General features: G+C 43.4%; 1 long non-coding RNA gene across 1 annotated transcript in view; it reads right to left on the bottom strand.

The window, feature by feature from the left end:
• Positions 1–208: 208 nt before the first annotated feature.
• The window catches only part of LOC122794148, a 77,290-nt gene continuing 56,947 nt past the window's right edge, over positions 209–20,551 (bottom strand). The window contains exon 2 of the long non-coding RNA XR_006363619.1: positions 209–566. This is a non-coding gene — a long non-coding RNA (uncharacterized LOC122794148). The remainder of the gene's footprint in view (positions 567–20,551) is intronic.

Genomic DNA, 20,551 nt, shown 5'->3' with positions numbered 1-20,551 from the left:
AAAAAAACTATATACCACAACTTATTTCATCGGCAAAAGTACAATCAGTTATACAGCTGATAGCTGTGAGCACATATCAGTGTTCATTTCAATTATATACATTATAAGAACAAAAAATGTTTCACATCTTTAAAGATAACCAAATATTTAAACAAATGTCAGAACAAAAATATTAAATACAGAAGAACAAAAAAATCATCTTGCTTTATAAAGTAAAAACTCATTATATATTTATTTTAAATATAAAACCCTGCATTAAATAGTGACTGCTGGTGTATTTGGCTTGATCAGTATGATGGATCAAGACTACAGTAAAGCCCTATCTGAGCAATTTATTGTTTAATTCTTGTAGAGCTAAAAACTGGCAAAGGATACCTGTAGTGCTAGCTTATACAAACATAGTAATTTGATATCAGTGGATAAAGCAGAAATTGTAGGAATTTGAACATTTCCGAAGTGTACCCTTAAAATAGGAAACTGTTAGCAATGTCTGTACTGTTTTTCAGAAGAAAATCTGTTTGGCATCTCCTGGACTTTGTTCCATGGGGCAGTAAGGACATTTTAATCTAAGACAGAGAGAGAGAGAGACAGAAATAGGTCAAGTTAGAGTAATCATATGGTCAGTATAAAAAAAAAAGAAGTTATGTTCTTACCATAACGTTCCATGTGAATTGTTCATCTCGCCTTTGTTCTTACACACGGGGTTCGGAGCCGACCCTCAGCACCGAGTCGGCCGCTTCACAAGCTCTGCATCTAAGAGAAAGCTCGAGGCACAGCCTATATCCCATGATCCTCCTCTACCATCCCTCAGATCTAGTTTGCAAGAACCAGAATGCACTACTAATCACTGCGTCTAACGCTCACACAATCATACACTTGAGACTGAAGAATACTAGAACCAACCACAGATCAAATAGCTAATAAGCAACTTACTGAAGACTAGGTAGAGAAGGCAACCTAGAGAATACCAACCAGGCACTAGTCGTACCCGTTCTTCCAGAACGTGGTGGGGGAAGGAGGGAGGGGATGTAAGAACAAAGGCGAGATGAACAATTCACATGGAACGTTATGGTAAGAACATAACTTCTTTATGTGAAATTGTTCAATCTCGCAGTTTGTTCTTACACACTGGTAGCATCCCTAGCTCTGTTACCCTGGGTGATTCATGGAAGAACGTTCCTGAGTACAGTGGAACCAAAGGACGCTCTGTCCTTGGAGGACCTGTCTACTTTGTAGTGAGTGACAAACGTATGAGGTTTTGCCCACGTAGCCGCTGCACAAATAGTATCCAATGGAAGAAGAGCGGCATGGGCTGAAGAAGTAGAAACGGCCCTGGTAGAATGAGCCTTAGGCTTGAACAGAAGTGGTTGCTTTGAAGCAGAATAAACAAAATTTATGCAGTCCGAAAGCCATTTAGATAATGTCCGCTTGGTTACTGCCATGCCCTTTTTATCTGCGAACGACATGAACAGCTGATCCAATTTTCTGTAATCCTTTGTTCTGTCCAGATAAAATCTTAGTTGTCTATGTACATCCAACTTGCGTAGCATGTATTCCAATTTGTTTGAATGGTTTTTGAAAAATGTGGGGAGTTCAATAGATTGGTTAATGTTAAGCACAGAGCATACCTTTGGGAGAAAAGACGGATTTGTACGCAAGGAAACTCTGTCTGGGTGAAAAATCATGTATGGCGGTCTGACTGACAATGCCTGTAGCTCTGATATTCTATGAGCCGAGGTAACAGCAATAAGGAAGAGGGTCTTCCATGACAAACACTTAAGTGAGCAGGTTGAAGCTGGTTCGAAAGGTGGTAGCATAAGCTGAGACAACATCAAATTCAAATTCCATGGAAAAACCGGCTCGCGGATGGGTGGCCGAAGGTGAAAGGTACCCTTCATGAAAGCCCTACAAAGCCTGTGAGACATAACTGAAGAGCCCCCTTCACCTACATGGAAGTTCGATATGGCTGCTAATTGCACCCTTATTGTAGAAGTAGAGGCCCCTTCGTGAAACAGTGTGGATAAAAATTCTAGGATTTTGTGTATAGGGGCCACCAAGGGATCTAATCCTTGTGCTGATGCCCAGTAAGCAAAACGTTCCCATTTGCTTTTGTATAATTTTCTGGTAGAAGGTTTGTGGGAAGAAACTAAAATGTGTTGTACTGAAGGAGACAAAAACTTTGACCTGGCTAAATTGGGAAGTGGAGCAGCCAAGCTGTCAGTTTGAGAGACTGAAAGGATGGATGAGGAACCCCCGACGAGTGAGTCAATAGATCTGGCTCTGGGTCCAGAATCCATGGTTCCTCCATCAGGTGGGCACGAAGGAAGGGAAACCAGATCTGTCGAGGCCAGAATGGTCCTATGAGTATGATCGTCTTTTCCAGATTCCTGGCTTTCTGTAGAAATTTGGGAAACAAAGGGACAGGAGGAAAAGCATACAGGAGACCTGGGGGCCAATCGTGTACCAGTGTGTCCCTGGGGGCACCCTCCAGAGGGGGAAGAAGGGCAAAGTAGCTTCTGCATTTGGCATTCAAGGGGGATGTAAAAAGATCACAGCAAGGCTGGCCCCATCTACAGAAAATCCTTTCCGCTACTTGACTGTTCAGGGACCACTCGTGAGGCAACAGGATGGCTCTGCTCAACTTGTCCGCAATGACGCTGGATGACCCCGGGATGTGCGTTGCTATCAGAAAATGACCTGTGGACGCCGCCCATTGCCAAATTCTCAGGGCCTCTCTGCATAATGGGTAAGATCTGGTTCCACCCTGCTTGTTTATGTACCAGACCACCGACATATTGTCCGTCTGAACTGCCACTGTTCTTAGAGGTAGAGATTCGTGAAAGTGTTGCAACGCTAGGAACACCGCTCTCAGCTCCAGAACATTGATATGCAGATTGTACTCTACCTTGGACCACTCTCCTTGGACTGTTCTCCTCTGGAACAGCCCCTCCCCACCCCATCAGGGAAGCGTCCGTGGTTACTGTGGCTGTAGGACTGGGTAATACAAACAGACGACCCATCGTCAGATCCTGGCTGTTTAGCCACCATCGAAGATCCCGCTTGCAAGATTCCGTGATCGAGATGTGGTGTGACAGAGGGAGCTGTTGGAACAACCACTGTGCGAAGAGCAGCCACTGGAGGATCCTCATGTGCATCCTGCCCAGAGGAACTGCAATCAGCGTGGCTGACATCATGCCTAGAACTTTCAGCACTTGTGCCGCAAAAACTTTTCTGTTCTGAATAAGAATAGCGACCTGGTCTCAGAGGGCTGATACTCTTGTTTGTGGGAGCTTGATCAGCATTGTAGTAGTATCTAACTCTGCCCCTATGAATGAGATATGCTGTGAGGGTGATAAGGCAGATTTTTCAAAATTGACTGAGATTCCTAAACGGGAACAAAGTTTGATTGTGTACTCCCTGGATTGCACAAGACGATGCTTAGTGGTGGTGGTGAGGAGCCAGTCGTCCAGATACGGAAACACCTGGAATCCTATCCGCCTCAGGTGGGACGCCACAACTGCCATGCATTTGGTGAACACCCTGGGGGCTGAGGTGAGACCAAAGGGCAGAGCTCGAAATTGGAAATGACTGGGTCCCAGCCGGAAGCGCAGATGATCCCGGGACGCTTTGGCCTTTTTGATATGGTAGTAAGCGTCTCTGAGATCTATAAAGCACATCCAATCGTCCTTCTGCAGGAAAGGAAGGATCGACTGTAGCATGACCATCCGCAATTTTTCCTTCCATACGAAGGTATTGAGTTTTCTGAGGTCCAAAATCGGCCTCCAGTCCCGTTTTCTTTGGAACTAAAAAAGAACCTTGAGTAAGTTCCGGATCCTATCTGGTCCGCCGGGAATGGCTGGATGACTTTTTTTCGAGCAGCTTTCTTATTTCTATGGCTGCTTGATCTCACAGACTGGGTGGAACATCTGGAAATCTCTTTTGTTGGGGGGGGCATGGTTATAAATGGAATGTTGTATCCTCTGGTTACTACGCTTTTTACCCAAGAATCCATAGTAAGACTTAGCCAGGCCTCTGGGTATAAAGCTAAGCGACCCCCGACTGCCTCCAGAGTATGACAGTCGGGCCTCCCCTCAGGAGTGCTGGAAGGGCTTCCCAGGGACGCTATCCCTGTCGCCCTGGTTCTGTGTACCCCCTCTGTCGCCTGGGCGGCGTCTTCCATTCCTGCCTCCTCCTCTGCCTCTGGAGGAGGCGTCGCTCTGTGTGGGCTGGAAAGATCCCAGAGTCTTTCGGAACCACATTTTTCCGCCTCTTTGCCCTTTGGGGTACGGTCTGGTTGGGGCGGAAAAACGGACCCCTATGGCAGACAGGGTCTTACCTTCTTGCTCACACCGAGTGAGAGTCTCTTTCACTTTGGGACCAAACAGGGAGGCACCATCAAAGGGGGCATTGGTAAAGGAAGACTTGAAGGCTTCCGCAAAGGAGCAAAGGCGCATCCAGGATTGCCTCCGTAGAGCGATCGCTGAGGCTGCAGCCCTACTCAAACCCTAGGCCGCATACGAGATGAGCCTCATGGACGAGTTTACTATCGAAGTGAGGGTGTTAAGTTGTGCTGTTACCTTTTCGGAGACAGCAGCATTTGTGTTACCCTGGAGAGTATCTCCCAACTCCTTAATGAGATCTCTCTGAAGTCGCGTAAAATGCGTGAGGTAGTTCAGCGAACGCATGGAAAAAGTTGCTGAACTGAAAACGCGCTTCCCGTACCTGTCCATATTCCTGGAATCCTTAATAGGAGGATGAACAGAGGAAGATGACTCAGACATTTCCTTCTTCGTGGCTGCCGCTACCACCATAGCATCCACTGGGACTCCTTTTGTGGGATAAGCCTCGTCTCGGGGGGCAGTAATATACTTGTCAGCTTCCTAGGGACTGGTTCCACTGTATCTGGATTCTCCCACACCCTTCAAGCTATTAGATCCATTAGCTCATCGAAGGGCGGGGTCACCCAAGAGGTAGAAGGTTGAGCCCCAAATGCCTTCAGCAACACTGATTCGTCCTCAGTGGGGACAAGGGTCTGCCAATCACCCCTCTGTTTCAAGATCTCCAGGATGTCAGCAAACGAGACATCCTCTGAGGGGGACCGTGGGGACCCCTCTGACTCATCCAAATTGGTGTCTGATGTCAGTGATTCTTGCGGAGAATCAATGTGCCTCCTCTTGCACAATTTCTTCCTCGGGACTTCATCAGAGGGGGCATCTGTTGAAGCTTCCGAGGAACAGGGAACACCCTCTGGGGGTGGCTGAGGTATTGGGTCTCTACGCTTGGGGGGGATCGCTGGTACAGAAACAGAACGAGGCCCTTTGGGGAAGGAGAAGAGGATTCCGATGAAGTGAATGTCTTTTCAGATAAAACCTTCCTCATGACATCGAAGGCACCGGAGCCCCGGGCCGAGGATTCCACCAGATCCGAAGAGCATGGTAGTTTCCCCGAGACCGGGACCACGGGCTCCGACCCAGAGGATGGAGCCGAACTAATCTGTACCGAGGCTCCGAGGGGAAGAGTCGGAACCGAAAGCTCGGTTCGACTCTCGGCCCCGGAAACAAGGAGAGACTGTCGGCTCCGTGACTCCTCGATGGACTCTGAGGGAGTCTAGGTTAGTGGCGCCGATCGCACAAAGGTAGGCTTCGGCGCCGAGGGTTCAACAATCATCGGTTCCTCTTCTCCCAACTCCGAAGACTCGAAGGGTCGTGGAGGAGGATCTGCTGGAGATACAGGAAGGACTTCCAGTTTCGAAACCAACTGGGACGAAACCGCAATTAGTTTGGACAGAGCCGTATTCTCCATGAGCTTCTGTACCACAAGATCCACGTCAGTATCAGATAACGGCCTCGAAGAACGGGTCGAAGGGGCCGAAGATGTCACCAATTGAAGGATCGAGGGTGGAGGCATCTCCGACACCGGCTCCAAAACCTGAGGCTCGATGAGAGATAATCGCTTGGTGCTCGGCCCCGAGGTCTGTGGAGCCGGCGACCGAACCCTAGATGAGGTGCTCGGAGCCGATGACCTGGGCTCCGATACCTTCAAAGTCTTTGACCCCCTTCGAAGACAGATGCCTGATCTGCCTTCTCCAAGGCTTCTTGAAAGTCAGGCTTTAGTAAGCCCCTTTCTATCAGCTTCCTGCGCCTTTCCATCATGACCCTTCCACTGAAAGAGTGACAAATGGAGCAGTCCTCCTGCAGGTGGAGAGGGCCAAGACAGTAGACGCAGGAAGCATGATTGTCAGTAATGGACATCTTCTGTCCACACAATGACATCTTTTGAACCCTGATTTAGCTTTTTCAGCCATGACTGACAGGGAACAAACTTTACCAAGAAAGATAGCTAGCTTAAGAAGAGTATAACACTAATTTACTAAGTAATATGAAAAGCTAAGTAATGCTAGCAACAGTCACTAATTTAACTAATATGAATGTACACTACACTATTAGAGTAAATATAGGTATATATAAATATATATATATATAACAAGTAAGTATATATCAAAAAACACTGTACACAAATACTATACTGCTAAAATTAGAAAAATATCTAACTAAGCTTATACTACTAAAGCTGTCAGAGCCCTGACAGTATTAAATAGGCCTAAGCCCTAAGATTATATTTATCACTAAACAGAAAGGCAAAATTCCTAGGTAAAAGAGTACACACACACACTAACACTCTAAATATTACTAGAAAAAAGGGTTTAAACAGCTCTAATATAGAAAAATACAAAAATTTTAACTGGCCTGAGCTCTCCTCGACACGATCTGCTGCAGCGGCAAACTAGATCTGAGGGATGGTAGAGGAGGATCATGGGATATAGGCTGTACCTCAGGCTTTCTCTTAGATGCAGAGCTTGTGAAGCGGCCGACTCGGAGCCAAAGGTTGGCTCCGAACCCCGTGTGTAAGAACAAACGGCGAGATCGAACAATTTCACATTGCTTATTAACAAAAAACACTAAAATAAACCTGACTGCATTCAAGCAATTACCAATACTTTGAAAGGCTTCCCATTTTACAACTTTCAAGATGCAGTACAGCTTGTTTACGGCCAGAAACACACATTAATGGATGAATTTTACTAGCACAGCTCATTATGCAGTTTTACTTTCATAAACAGAGATATCACAAAATGCATTGGTGTTACAAATTCTCAAATACTGCAAGTTTTTGTCTGTCTAAATCTTAGATGTTGACTAATTTCAAGAAACATGACTCTGTACTCAATCAGTACCAATAACTGTTGTGCCAAGTTAAAAGCACAACTTTGTAAAATATAAAAAAGTGGTAAAAAAAAACACCTCCAACACCTGACCAAAGTACACGCTGTTAATGCAAATGGAATTCTGTGAAAGACCTTAGTTTGACAATTAGATCAATTAAGAGAGGCACTCGCACAACATGCTGAGGGCCAAATGTGTGAAACTTAAAACTTGGCAAAAAGTAAAGTCTGGTGGAGCTAATTACTACAAAGGTGCAATACTCGTTTTCTTCAACATACAGTGACTTCTGAAACTGATAACTCATATTGGGGGGGGGTGTAGTAGGGGATCTCCTATTTGATTCTCTTGCTGGGGTGCCATCTGTGTGCATTTTGCATGCCCTCCCTGCATTCTTATGGCTTTCTCCAGGCCCTCCAGTTTCATCTTACCTTATAAAGACATGCAAATGATGAACTGGTAGTTTTCAAACTATCCTTAGATGGGTGTAGAGAGTTAGTGGTGTGCATTCTGTGACAGCACCCTATCCAGAATTGGGTATAACGCACTGAATCCACTGGGTGCTGGGAAAAAGTGGCTTATAAGAAAATGACTAAAGTGTCAGTGGCACGATAGGTAGCGCACTGGATTTGGATTTGTTCTAGAAGACCAGAAGGCTGTGGGTTCTACTCCCATTCCAGGTGATTAGATTACTAACACTGCAGTATAGGATTAGGGGGTGCTACACTCCTCAGTGTGCCATCGTTTGGATGAGACATTAAACAGAGCCCTAAACTGCCTCAGTTGGTGGCAGCTCAAAATATCCCGCAACATTTATCGAAAATAGTAGGGGCTGCTTTAATTCTTAATACTATACACTTTTTAACATCTTCACTTTCATATTTACAATACTTACACCTTCAATTTCACATCAGTCACATTTACACATTTCATATTGCCATACTCACATTTTCACAACTTTTACATGACTGCCTTCATCATTCATCTTTCCCTCTACCTGTCCATCCTTTTCAACTAATCTTCTCTGTTCTTATTGTACAATAATCCATCACATCATCTTTTCCACAGTTCCCATACTGTTATAACAAATACTCTATCTTAAGTTTACATTTTATTCCCTTTTCATAATTCACATAGAATATCATATGTGTTTATACTTCAGAATCCTTCCCATTTATACTCATTTTGGCACTTTCTCATTAATTTAACAATCTAGAAAAGAATGTTTTGTTGTTTCTTCCTCATTACATTTATTGCATTTTATTTTTTTTCTATCACTTTATACTTCATATTTCCTTTCACTGACAATTTGTCCAATAATATTCTCCATAAAAAGTCCCCTACTTCATAAAAACTTTTTTTCTTCTGTTTATTGCAAAACATTTTCTTTTAAAATCTTTCCATAGATAAATCAGATATTTTTTCAATTAAACTGCTATACCATTATTAATGCCATCCATCTTCACCTTCCATAAAAAAAGTTATATACTCACCATAATGTTCCATCTGTGTTGTCTGTTTTCATTCTTTCTCAACTGTTGGGTTCAAATCCAATCCTCGGATCAGACTTGGCCATTACTTTATCGTGTGGCCACCAAAAAGCTCTCAAGCACCTCCCTTACCCACAGTGCACCAACCCTTAACCGTTAGACAAAGTAGGGAGTACTATCATAAATCTCCTAACAGAAGAGACCATATCTGGAGCTCAATCTGAAGGACAGTGGGGTCCTCAAACTCTCATTTTAGAAAACAAATGTGAAAAAATGTGGGGGTTGGTGGGTGGGGAGTTGAAGAATGAAAATAGAAAACACAGATGGTACGTTATGGTGAATACATAACTTCTTTATCGGATATCAACTTTCATTCTATCCTTAACTGTTGGGATACAGTCCCTAGCTGTCTAAATTCCTGGATGGTCTCCAGGGATATTCCTGAGCACAGATGAGCCAAAAGCTGCTCTTCCCCTCGAGACCAAATCTAGTTTGTAATGAGTAATAAAGGTACGAGGACTGGCCCAAGTTGCAGCTGCACATGTCATCCATGGAAGTCCTAGATAAGAACACAGAAGAAACTGCCATGAGTTGAATCAGCTCTGAGATGTTTTGGTAAGAATAAACCCAATTTCTTTTAAATAGATGACATGCAATCAATCAGCCATCTGGCTAAAGACACCTTTGGAACTGATTTTCCCAATTTAGAATCTGCAACGGACACAAATAATGGATCTGTCTTTGTAATATCTTTCGTTCTGTATTGGTAAAAATGTAACTGCCTGTGGATGTCCAGTAAATGTAAATAGAAGTTATGTACTCACCATAACGTTCCATGTGGAGTGTTCATCTCGCCTTTGTTCTTACACATGGGTTCGGAGCCGATCCTCGGCTCCGTGCCGGCCTCTTGCAAGCTCTGCATCGAGAAGAAGCTCGAGACAGTCTAATACCCACAATCCCCCTCTGCCTTTACCTCAGATCTAGTTTGCAAGCAAACCAATCTACATAACAGAACATTCCTGCCCTACATGTATACATACATAACAGACACATATAAGTATATGTGTATACCAACTATGTACAGAGAATAAGACAGTAGTAACAATGCTACTGGCCAGGCATCAAAGAACGTTCCTCCTAAGGGTGGGAGGGTGGGACTGTAAGAACAAAGGCGAGATGAACACTCCACATGGAACGTTATGGTGAGTACATAACTTCTATATGTGATAGTGTTCAATCTCGCCGTTTGTTCTTACACATGGGTAGCGTCCCTAGCTCCTAAATCCTGAGGAACTCACGGTAGGGCGTTCTTGAGCACAGTGGAACCAAAGGTTGCTCTGTCCCTAGAAACCTTATCTACTTTATAATGAGAAATAAATGTATGTGGCTTAGACCAGGTAGCAGCCGCACAAATAGCATCCAGAGGTAGGCGAGCTGCATGAGCCAAAGACGTAGATATTGATCTTGTGGAATGTCCCTTGGGCTTGTTTAGAAGGGGTTGATTTGCAGAATCGTATACATAGATTATACAATCAGATAACCACTTTGAAAGAGTTCTTTTGGTAACTGCAAGTCCTTTCCTGCTATCAGCAAAAGCCACAAAGAGTTGATCTGTTTTCCTGTGATCTTTTGTTCTATCCAAATAAAACCTTAGCTGTCTGTGAACATCCAATTTGTGTAACATATACTCCATTTTGTTGGAGTGGTTTTTGAAGAAAGTGGGTAATTCAATGGACTGATTAATGTTATTAATAGAACACACTTTAGGGAGGAAGGATGAATTAGTGCGAGAGAAACTCTGTCAGAGTGAAAGATTAGATAAGGGTGCTTGATGGAGAGAGCCTGAATTTCAGACACTCGTCTAGCAGAAGTAATGGCTACCAGAAAGAGAGTTTTCCAGGACAAAAATTTCAATGGGCAAGAAGAGGCAGGTTCAAAGGGGGGCAACATTAATTTAGATAGTAACAAGTTTAGACTCCAAGGTGACGTAGGAGATCTGACCGGAGGTCTAATATGAAAAACTCCTTTTAAGAAGGCTTTACAAAGTCTGTGAGCCATGACAGGAGCTCCACACTCTTCCACATGGAAATTCGAAATGGCAGCCAATTGAACTCTTAGAGTAGCAGGAGAAGCACCCTGATGAAATAAGTCTGTCAAGAACTCTAAAATCTTATTCAAAGGAGCTGTGAAGGGATCAACGTGGTGTGTATTCGCCCAGAATACAAACCGCTTCCATTTGCTAGTATATGTTTTAGTAGTGGAAGCCTTATGCGAAGCCACTAATATATTCTGAACTGCTGGTGACAAGAGATCAGACCTGGCTAAGTTGGAATTGGAGCAGCCAAGCTGCTAGATGGAGTGACAGGAGCGGGATGGGGAACCCCTGACGAGTGAGTCAACAGATCCGGCTCTGGGTCCAGAATCCAGGGTCCCCGAATGCAGTGAGTTTTCAGGAGGAAACCAAATTTGACGAGGCCAGAATGGAGCAATGAGAATTATCGTCCTGTGAAGGTTCCTGGCTTTCTGGAGAAATTTGGTATCAGAGGAAATGGAGGAAATGCGTACAGGAGTCCCGGGGCCAATCGTAAACCAGTGCGTCCCTGGGGACTTCCCTGGAGGGTAATAGGGCAAAGTAGCTCCTGCATTTGGCGTTCATTGGAGACGCAAACAGGTCGCAGGAAGGCTGGCCCCATGTGCGAAAAATCCTTTTCGCCACTGACTGTTTCAGAGACCACTCGTGTGGTAGCAGAATTGCTCTGCTTAGCTTGTCGGCTATGGCGTTGGATGACCCGGGATGTGCGTTGCTATTAGAAAGCGACCCGTGGACTCTGCCCACTGCCAAATTCTCATGGCCTCTCTGCATAGTTTATAGGACCTGGTTCCCCTTGTTTGTTTATGTACCAGACTACCGACATGTTGTCCGTCTGAACTGCAATAGTCCCTAGAGGAAGAAGGGGAGCAAAGTGTTGCAACGCTAGAAACACTGCCCTCAACTCTAGAACATTGATGTGCAGATTGTACTCCAAATTGGTCCATTCGCCTTGGACTGTCTGTCCCTGAAAGATGCCCCCCCACCCTATCAGGGAAGCGTCCGTGGTCACCGTAACTGTAGGCGTGGGTAGCACAAACGGCCTCCTGGGAAAGGTTGCACGTTTGGAGCCACCAGTTTAGGTCTGTTTTGCAAGTCCTTGTTATGAGAATCTCGTGTGTTAGAGGTAGCTGTTGAAATGACCATTGAGCAAACAGTAGCCATTGAAGAACTCTCATGTGCAGCCTTCCCAGGGAATTGCAATAAGGGAGGCTGACATGAGGCCCAACACCTTCAGAACTAGTTTTGCAGGAGATTTCCTTGACAAGAGCAAAGACGTATGTGAGTTTGCAGCGATACTATCCTTTCTGTGGGAAGCCTCAGAATTAATTGCGTGTGTTTAACTCTGCTCCTATGAACAAGATATTTTGTGATGGCTGAAGTAAGGATTTTCGAAATTTACGGAGATCCCTAGGTGAACACACAGTTGAAGAACATAGTCTCTGGCCTGCAGTAGTTGGCCGGGTGGTGTCTGAAAGGAGCCAGTCGTCCAGTTACGGCAACACCTGGAATCCCTGCCGTCTCAAGTGAGACGCTACCACTGCCATGCATTTGGTGAAGACCCTGGGGGCTGAAGTCAGACCAAAGGGCAGGGCTCGAAATTGAAAGTGACTGGCTCCCAACCGGAAGCGCAAATGATCCCTGGATGCCCTGGCCATCTTGATGTGGTAGTATGCATCCTCTAGATCTATTGAGCACATCCACTCGTCCTTCTGTAGAAATGGAAGGATCGACTGAAGCGTGACCATTGAACTTTTCTTTCTTGACGAAAGTTTTGAGGTAACTCAGGTCTAGAATGGGCCTCCAGTCCCCTGTTTTCTTTGGAACTAAAAGAACCTTGAGTAAGTCCCGAATCCTTGCTGGTCCGCTGGGACTGGCTGGATGACTCTTTTGTCTAACAGCTTTGAAATTTCTAAAGCTGCTGGCTCTCGCAGATGGGGCGGTACATCTGGGAGTCTTTTCTTTGGAATGGGATAAGATAGAAAGGGTATGGTGTAACCTCTGGTAACTACGCTTTTTACCCAATTGTCTGTAGTTATATCTTGCCAGGCCTGAGGGTAAAAGGCTAAGCGACCCCCGACTGCCTCCAGAGCAGGACAGTCGGGCCTCCTCTCAGGAGTGCTGGAAAGGTTTACCAGGGAGTGTATCCCTGTCACCTTGATGTTGCGGACCCCCTCTGCCGCCAGGGCGGCGTCTTCCACCTCTGCCCCCTCCTCTGCCTCTAGAGGGGGCATCACCCTGTGTGCCCGGGAAAGACCCTTGATTTTGTTTCCGAAACCACATTTTCCCACCGCGTTGCCCTTTGGGGTACGGTCTGGTTGGGGTGGAGAAACGGACTCCGACAGCAGACAGAGTCTTTCCCTCTTGTTCACACCGGGTAAGGGTCTCCTTTACCTTGGGGCCAAAAAGAGTGGCACCGTCAAATGGGGCGTTTGTAAAGGAAGACTTGAAGGCTTCCGCAAAGGAGCATAGGCGCATCCAGGATTGTCTACGAAGAGCAATCGCTGAAGCTGCTGCCCTACTCGAACCTTCGGCTGCATAGGAAATCAGCCTCATGGACGAGTTAACAATCGATGTTAGGGTATTAAGTTGCGCTGTCACTTTCTCTGAGACAGCTGCATTTGTAGAACCCTGGAGGGTATCTCCCAACTCTTTGACTAGATCCCTCTGCAGACGTGTAAAATGGGTCAAATAGTTCAGGGACCGCATGGAAAAAGCCGCTGAACTGAAAATGCGCTTCCCATATCTATCCATCGTTCTAGAATCTTTATTAGGCGGATGGACAGACGAAGAAGACTCCGACATCTCCTTTTTCGTGGCTGCAGCCACCACCATAGCGTCTACTGGAACTCCCTTAGTAAGGTAGGACTTATCCTGAGGTGCTGTGATGTACTTGTTCGGTTTCCTAGGAACAGGTTCCACTGTGTCAGGAGCCTCCCACGCCCTTCGAGCAATAAGTTCCATTAGTTCGTCGAAAGGCGGAGTGACCCAGGAGGAGGAAGGGCGAGCACCAAATGCCTTCAGCAGAACTGACTCATCCTCAGAAGGGGGAAGGGACTGCCAGTCACCTCTCTGCTTCAGGATCTCCAAAATGTCTGAAAAGAGACATCTTCTGAAGGTGACTTAGGGGACCCTTCTGACTCATCTAAGTCAGTATCAGATGTTATGGATTCTTGTGGAGAATCCAAGTGTCTCCTCTTACACAGTCTCTTCCTAGGGACTTCCTCGTGGGGAGCATCCGAAGAAGCCTCGGAGGAAGAGGGGCACCCTCCAGGGGGGGCTGAGACACTGCTGCCCGACGCTTGGATGTGGCCGTGGGTGCAGATGAAGACAAAGGCCCTTTATGGGGAGGAGAAACTGCTTCCACTGATGTGGTTGTCTGGGTAGACAACACCTTCCTCATCAGGTCGAACGCCCCGGGTCCCGCATCGAAGAATCCCCGGCTCGAAGAGATGGGAAGAATCCCGACACGGGCACGAAGGCATCGACCCGAGGACGGAGCCGAATCGATCCGTGCGAGGCCCGAGGGAGAGTCGGAACCGACACGTCGGTTCGACTCGGCCCCGGAACCAAGAACAGACCGTCGGCTCCGAGACTCCGGTACGGGTCCGGGAGTCGAGGTGAGGGAACAGACCGAGAAAGGACGGTTCTGGACCCGAGGGCTCCACAATCAGCAGATCAGCCTCTTCCGGCTCCGAAGACTGAATCGGTCTCGGAGGAGGAATGGATGGAGATACAGGAAGGCCTTCAAGTTTCGACACCAGCTGGGTGGAAACTGAAATAAGTTTAGAGAGGGCCGAATGCTCCAGCAGCTTCTGCACCACACGATCCACATCGACATCCGAAAGTTTGGAGGAGGAACGGGTCGAAGGAACCGAAGACGGAGCCGACCTCAATATGGCCGAAGGAGGGAGCTCCATCACCGGTTCCAAGACTCGAGGCTCAGGAACCGACACCAGTTGAACACTCGGCCCCGAAGTCTGTGGAACCGGTGATCTAACCTTAGAAGAAGAGCTTGGAGCCGATGACTTGGGCTCCGAAGTCTTCGATTCCTTAGAGGACTTCGATGCCTGGTCAGAAGCATCCAAAGCCTCCTGGAAAGCTGGTTTCAACAGACCTCTGTCCATTAGTTTCCTGCGCCTATCTGTCATGACCCTCCCACTGAAAGAGTGACAAATGGAGCAATCCTCTTGTAAGTGGAGAGGGCCAAGGCAGTAGACACAGGAACTATGGTTGTCAGTGACCGACATTTTTTGGCCACACTGACAACGCTTGAAACCAGACTTTGCCTTTTCAGACATTGTAGGTAATAAACAAGTCTAGAAACAAAAACACAGTCAAATCCGGTTAAAATAGTCACAATTAGGTAAATGTCACAATCAGGTAAATGTCAAATCCGGTTAGTCACAATCAGGTAAATTTGACTCAATATAGCAGTAAATGGTAAGGGTGTAGGCCCCGGTACAAAAATACAGATAAAAGGGTTAACGGTACCAAAGAACTACGGAACCAGAACACAATCACACCAGGTTATACTAACAATATCAAGTTAAATAAGATTCTTAGTAAAATACAACAAAAAGTTATATCTTAGCTTAGAAAACCCTCGAGCTAGCTCCCAACGATGCGAATGCAGCAGCGGCAAACTAGATCTGAGGTAAAGGCAGAGGGGGATTGTGGGTATTAGATTGTCTCGAGCTTCTTCTCGATGCAGAGCTTGCAAGAGGCCGGCACGGAGCCGAGGATCGGCTCCGAACCCATGTGTAAGAACAAACGGCGAGATTGAACACTATCACATCATATATTCATCTTTGTTTGCAAATTTAGGAAAAAAGACTGGCAAATTAATGGACTGGTTAATATTGGATTCTGACACCAACTTCGGAAGGAAAGAAGCCTTAGTACGTAATGCTACTCTATCCTGAGGAAAAATCAAGTAGGGAGTTTTACAGGATAGTCCTTGAAGTTCTGAAATTCTTCTAGCCGAGGTAATAGCCACTAGAAAGATAGTTTTCCAAGTCAGGAACTTAAAGATGACATTTAGCTGCTGGCTCAAAAGGAGAATGGATTAAGGCCAAAGTAAGGGGAACCATATCTGTCGAGGCAAGTAAGGTGCAATGAGGATGACTTTGCTCTTTAACCAGGCAGCTTTCTGTAGACATGTTGGAATTAGGGAGTTGGGGGATAAGTACAGACAAGACCCGGGGGGGGGGGGCAATCGTGGAGTAGAGCATCATATTAGGGGTGGGCCACTAGAATGGAAGTTACATGAAAAAGAACTAATTTGGCAACTGAAATTGAATGCCTTATTCCCCCCGGGCTTGACTGATTCTGTTTCTATCAAAAGTATCCTTAAATTGAGGGCTCTGATTAGATAAAAATATATTTACATATCTTTATATGTTTTCATACATTTGTATAATATATGTATCATTTGATGCTTTTTAGTGTTTTATTGTTTAAATACCTTTTCTAATAGATTGTATATACACCTGTACTGTATTATGTAAGTGCTTTAGCACTTTAAATTGAGGCTTGGTTTATTTAATTAAGAAATGATGTCATGACTTGAAAGCTTATTTAAGGGTGTTTGTATTTTCTTGATTTGTCTGATGAAGTTTGCCAATTTCATTAAACAAAAGTGCTAACTTTTATTTTTGGATTCAGTGTGGTTTTTACTCTATTTTCATCAGTTTGTGTTTTTAATTGGTTTGTAAAGTGTGCCAAATAGTTCAGTGAGCGAAAGGCAAAGGTCACTGAAGCATACATGTTTACCAAATCTGTCAATACCCTAGCTTCCTTTTAGGGTAACGGACCTTATCAGGTAACTTTTTCACATTCTTCTACTTATTCCTTTTTACAGATATTCCTTACAAAAGCACTGTCCACGACTTTCATTTCTTCATACTTCACATTCTGCTCAACATTAAAATTGCAGCCATCCTCCTTTCTCTTTTAACTTCTTGTCCTAAAAAAGTGAACTCGCTTTTTTTCCTTTCAAGAAGAAAGGCTTATACAATACATTTTCTCCATATTACTCTCATATATTTCTATTTCACTCTTATTTTTATCACATCTTTCTTTTTCATACTCCAATTTTTTTTATTCTTTTTTTTTTCAATTTGCAATAACTTTTTATATTTTTCTTTATTCACTACCCACCAGAATTGGCCAACTCATTCTCATTTGTTTGGTCCATAACTTATGTTCTTCTTTCATTCTTCCTTTCTATTTACTTCACCAGTTAATATTAATTTATTTCTCTTTCTTTATATAACTCCTTAATTCGTATTCTGCCCATATCACCATATGATCTGAAAATTCAACCACTTCTACTACCCCTACTTCTTACTTCCTTCATACTCTTTGAATACAAAATGAGCTATTTCAGTTTTTAAAATTCTTCTTTGTCCATTCCCTATTTTTTCCACATTCAGTCCCCAGCATTTTATAACTTTTTCACTGCTTTGACATCCTGTTCTTTTTCCCTTTTTTCTCAACTCAAAATTAATAAAACATATCCTAATTAATGGTATATTAATTACAGAGTACTTTATTTCTTCAACGTTTTCCTTTTTTCAGACATATTTGGACATGCACACACCATCTGTCTAATACATCTTATCCTCTTTCTCATATCACATACTACCAATCTTCACATATACACACACACACAAAGGAAAGTTATATTATCTCCAAGCTTATGAGAACCAGGACTTCTAAGATGGCTGCACACTGGGTAACAGCTTGTTTCTACCTCTACCACTGTGAAAACTGGAACTCAGCAGAGATGGCCAGTAGACTTGTGTTTATGGGTAAATTTCAGTAATTGGCTAATAACTGCACTACCTGGATGCCAGGAATAAAGAAATACAGAAGACCCGGAAAAAATCAGCTACAAAAAGTGAGGAAGTAACACCGACTGGGGAAAGTTCTTTAACCTGTTCAGCAACAAGCAATGCAACCTTCAGACATGATTTCCAATAACCCACAGGAAGATACAAGACAAATGCAAACAGACCTGGTTAAACTAAACAAAACACTGATGCAGTACATCAACACAAACAATAAAAGGCTGGAAAACATGGAAGAAGCTTTAAACAGATATTCAGTGGAGCTGATAAAGCTGCAAAAATCAGGTTGAAATGAAGAAAAGTCTGGCTGAATATGAGACTGCTCAGGAAAACATTTAAAAAATAACAGAATTAGAGGACAGAGCACATAGAGAAAACCTGAGATTTTCAGCTATACCACAGAAGCTGGAAGGAAGAGACTACATTAAATTTTATGAAAGCACAAATAAGCAACTGGACTGGTATTCCAAAGCAGCAGTTGTTAGTTTAAAGGGCATATCATGGGTAGGCTCCAAAGATAGCTATAAGAAAGCAACCTAGACCTGTAACAGTAAAGATGAAATCCTACTAGCGGAAGGATTTGATTCTGACAAAACTGTGGCAGCAGAGCAAAATACTAAAAATGGGAGACAGCAGTGTGTTTGTGGAGAATGATACTCACTGTACAGCAGGCAGAAGAGTAAATTCATTCCACTATTTAGGGAATGTCAAGATGCTGCATCCAGCTGTCTTTAAAGTATTCTTCCCTGGAGGGACAAAATAATTTTTTGATGATGTGAACACAAAGAAGGAAATACAAATGTCTGTCCAACAAAAAGTGAGCTGTGAAACAGGAGATTCCATTTCTTGTTCTACCGGTAAGAAAGACCAGAGAGACTTGTACCCATGAAACCTTTTCCAGTTGGAGAGAAGGAAGGGAGCAAGAGAGTTGAGTAGAACAACTGAGAGCACGTTGGAAATGAAGCACAGACAGGATATGGGCAATGGAGAACAGTAATAAACCAGTAACTCAATGTGGGATTACAATGCAATAATTATATTTGTGAAATATGACAGAACAAGAAAGTCTCGAAATATTGCACTTTTTCAAAATTTCTTGGATTTGTGGGGGACTCTAAAGCACATGCCCCACTTCATGTCATTAATGTTTGGAAAATGCTTTGGGGAAGGGAACAGAGGGGAAAAAGCTAACTAAGTAAAGAAAACATTTTCTTTCCTTAACAGTACTGTATTTGTGGTGTATGGTCTTCTTTGCATACTATTTAAGATTAATGGGGATTGTAAACGGGTGCTGCAGTTTACCTTTTCTCCCCTCTTCTCTGTTTCTTCTTGTACAGTTTTGAGAAATACAGGTAATGCAATGTAAAAAAAAAAGCCTGGTTAAAAAGGCATGACAAAGTTAAAATTCATGTGCTTTTTTTCATTCTTGCATGGGGAATTGACTGTATTAAGGACCTTAGATTGATTAATTTTAAGAGAATGCAAGAAAATGAAAAAGAACATTGAATATAATTATGCTTTTTTTTTCTAGCAATTGCTGTATACTTTAGTAGCATTTCTGCAGCTGTCATGTTTCCATGGAAACGATCCGATACAGAGAAACAATGTCTGGCTATCATGTCTCCATGGAGACAACCTGATAAAGAAAAACTGGAGACAGTCTGGTGGAAGGAGATTGGCTAAGGGAAAAGAAAAACCGACTAGGACACAATGTTCTCTGAAAGCAATCAGGGGGTTTTCCCATCTGGGGGGCTTTAAAGATAAGATAAAAGCAATTAGACTTGAAGTAAAATTTTCTCATTTTTTTTTTAAATGCAGTGGGGATACTAATATAAACATTTGTTTTTTTTTTCTTTTCCTCCCTTCTTTCTATTTGTTCAGTTTTAAGAAATGCAGGCATTGCAATGTAAAAAAAAAGGGGGGGGTCTGGTTAAGAGATTATCACAAAAGAAAAATCAGTGTTCTTTTTCCCATGCTTGCATAAGGAAATGACTGGGTTAAGAAGCTAGGCATTATCCAGTAACAAGTTTATTACAAAGCATGTAAATGAAAAAGAATACTGAATATAATAAGTTTTTTCCTGGTAAACCAGGTACCCTTTATCAGTTTTCTGTCTGGTTTACATGTCATTAGAAGACAATTTGATAAAAAGAAATGGCCTGGATAAAGTGTTTACTAAAACCATAAAAGTGTTTTTTTTTCAGCTGGGAGAGCAACAAAGATGGACAAAATCAAATGGCACTTACTAATAGCACAGGTTGTACCATATATTGTAGCAAGACTAGCCTTTGTTTTTGGTTAACTCTAGCCTGTGTGGCTATCAACTTAGAACTTTTGTTCTTATTAGGAAGCATAAACTTCAGTATTTGAAGATGTACATTATTTTGTGTGTAATTATTAAGTTAATAGGTTTTAGAGGAGTTTTTTTGGGGGGGGATTGTTTGTTCTGTTTGAGGGCTTTCAAAAAAAAGTTATGTAAGATGTGGCATATGCTCAAATGGATATGACAAGAAACAAATGTATAAAAGACCAACCTGCCAAACAGTATATGCATGTAACATAAAATTTGGAACTAAACATTTAACAAAAAAAAAACAGTTATACATAAAAGGTGGTAATAATAACTATACAAGAAAATGATTTATGTAATGTCTTGCAATCTGAATGGTCCTACAGATAAATATAAAAAAGAAAGAGTAGTGACCTATATTAAAAATGTAGAATGCAAATAGCTATGCTACAGAAGGCACACCTAGAAAGAACTGCACTTGTGAATTTGATAAAGAACGATTTTCAGAATGCTTACTCAGCAGAATATCTGGGGCAAAGGAAAAGAGGAGTACTTATGTTAATTGCAACAGGAGCTCCAATAGTGAAAGAAGAGGAAAAAAGATAATA

The sequence above is a fragment of the Protopterus annectens genome, chromosome 2.part1 (assembly GCF_019279795.1).
Source record: "Protopterus annectens isolate FY-2018-M chromosome 2.part1, PAN1.0, whole genome shotgun sequence".
NCBI lineage: Eukaryota > Metazoa > Chordata > Ceratodontiformes > Protopteridae > Protopterus > Protopterus annectens.
The sequence above is the reverse complement of the archived record's forward strand: the minus strand, read 5'-3'. Positions and strand labels throughout refer to the sequence as shown.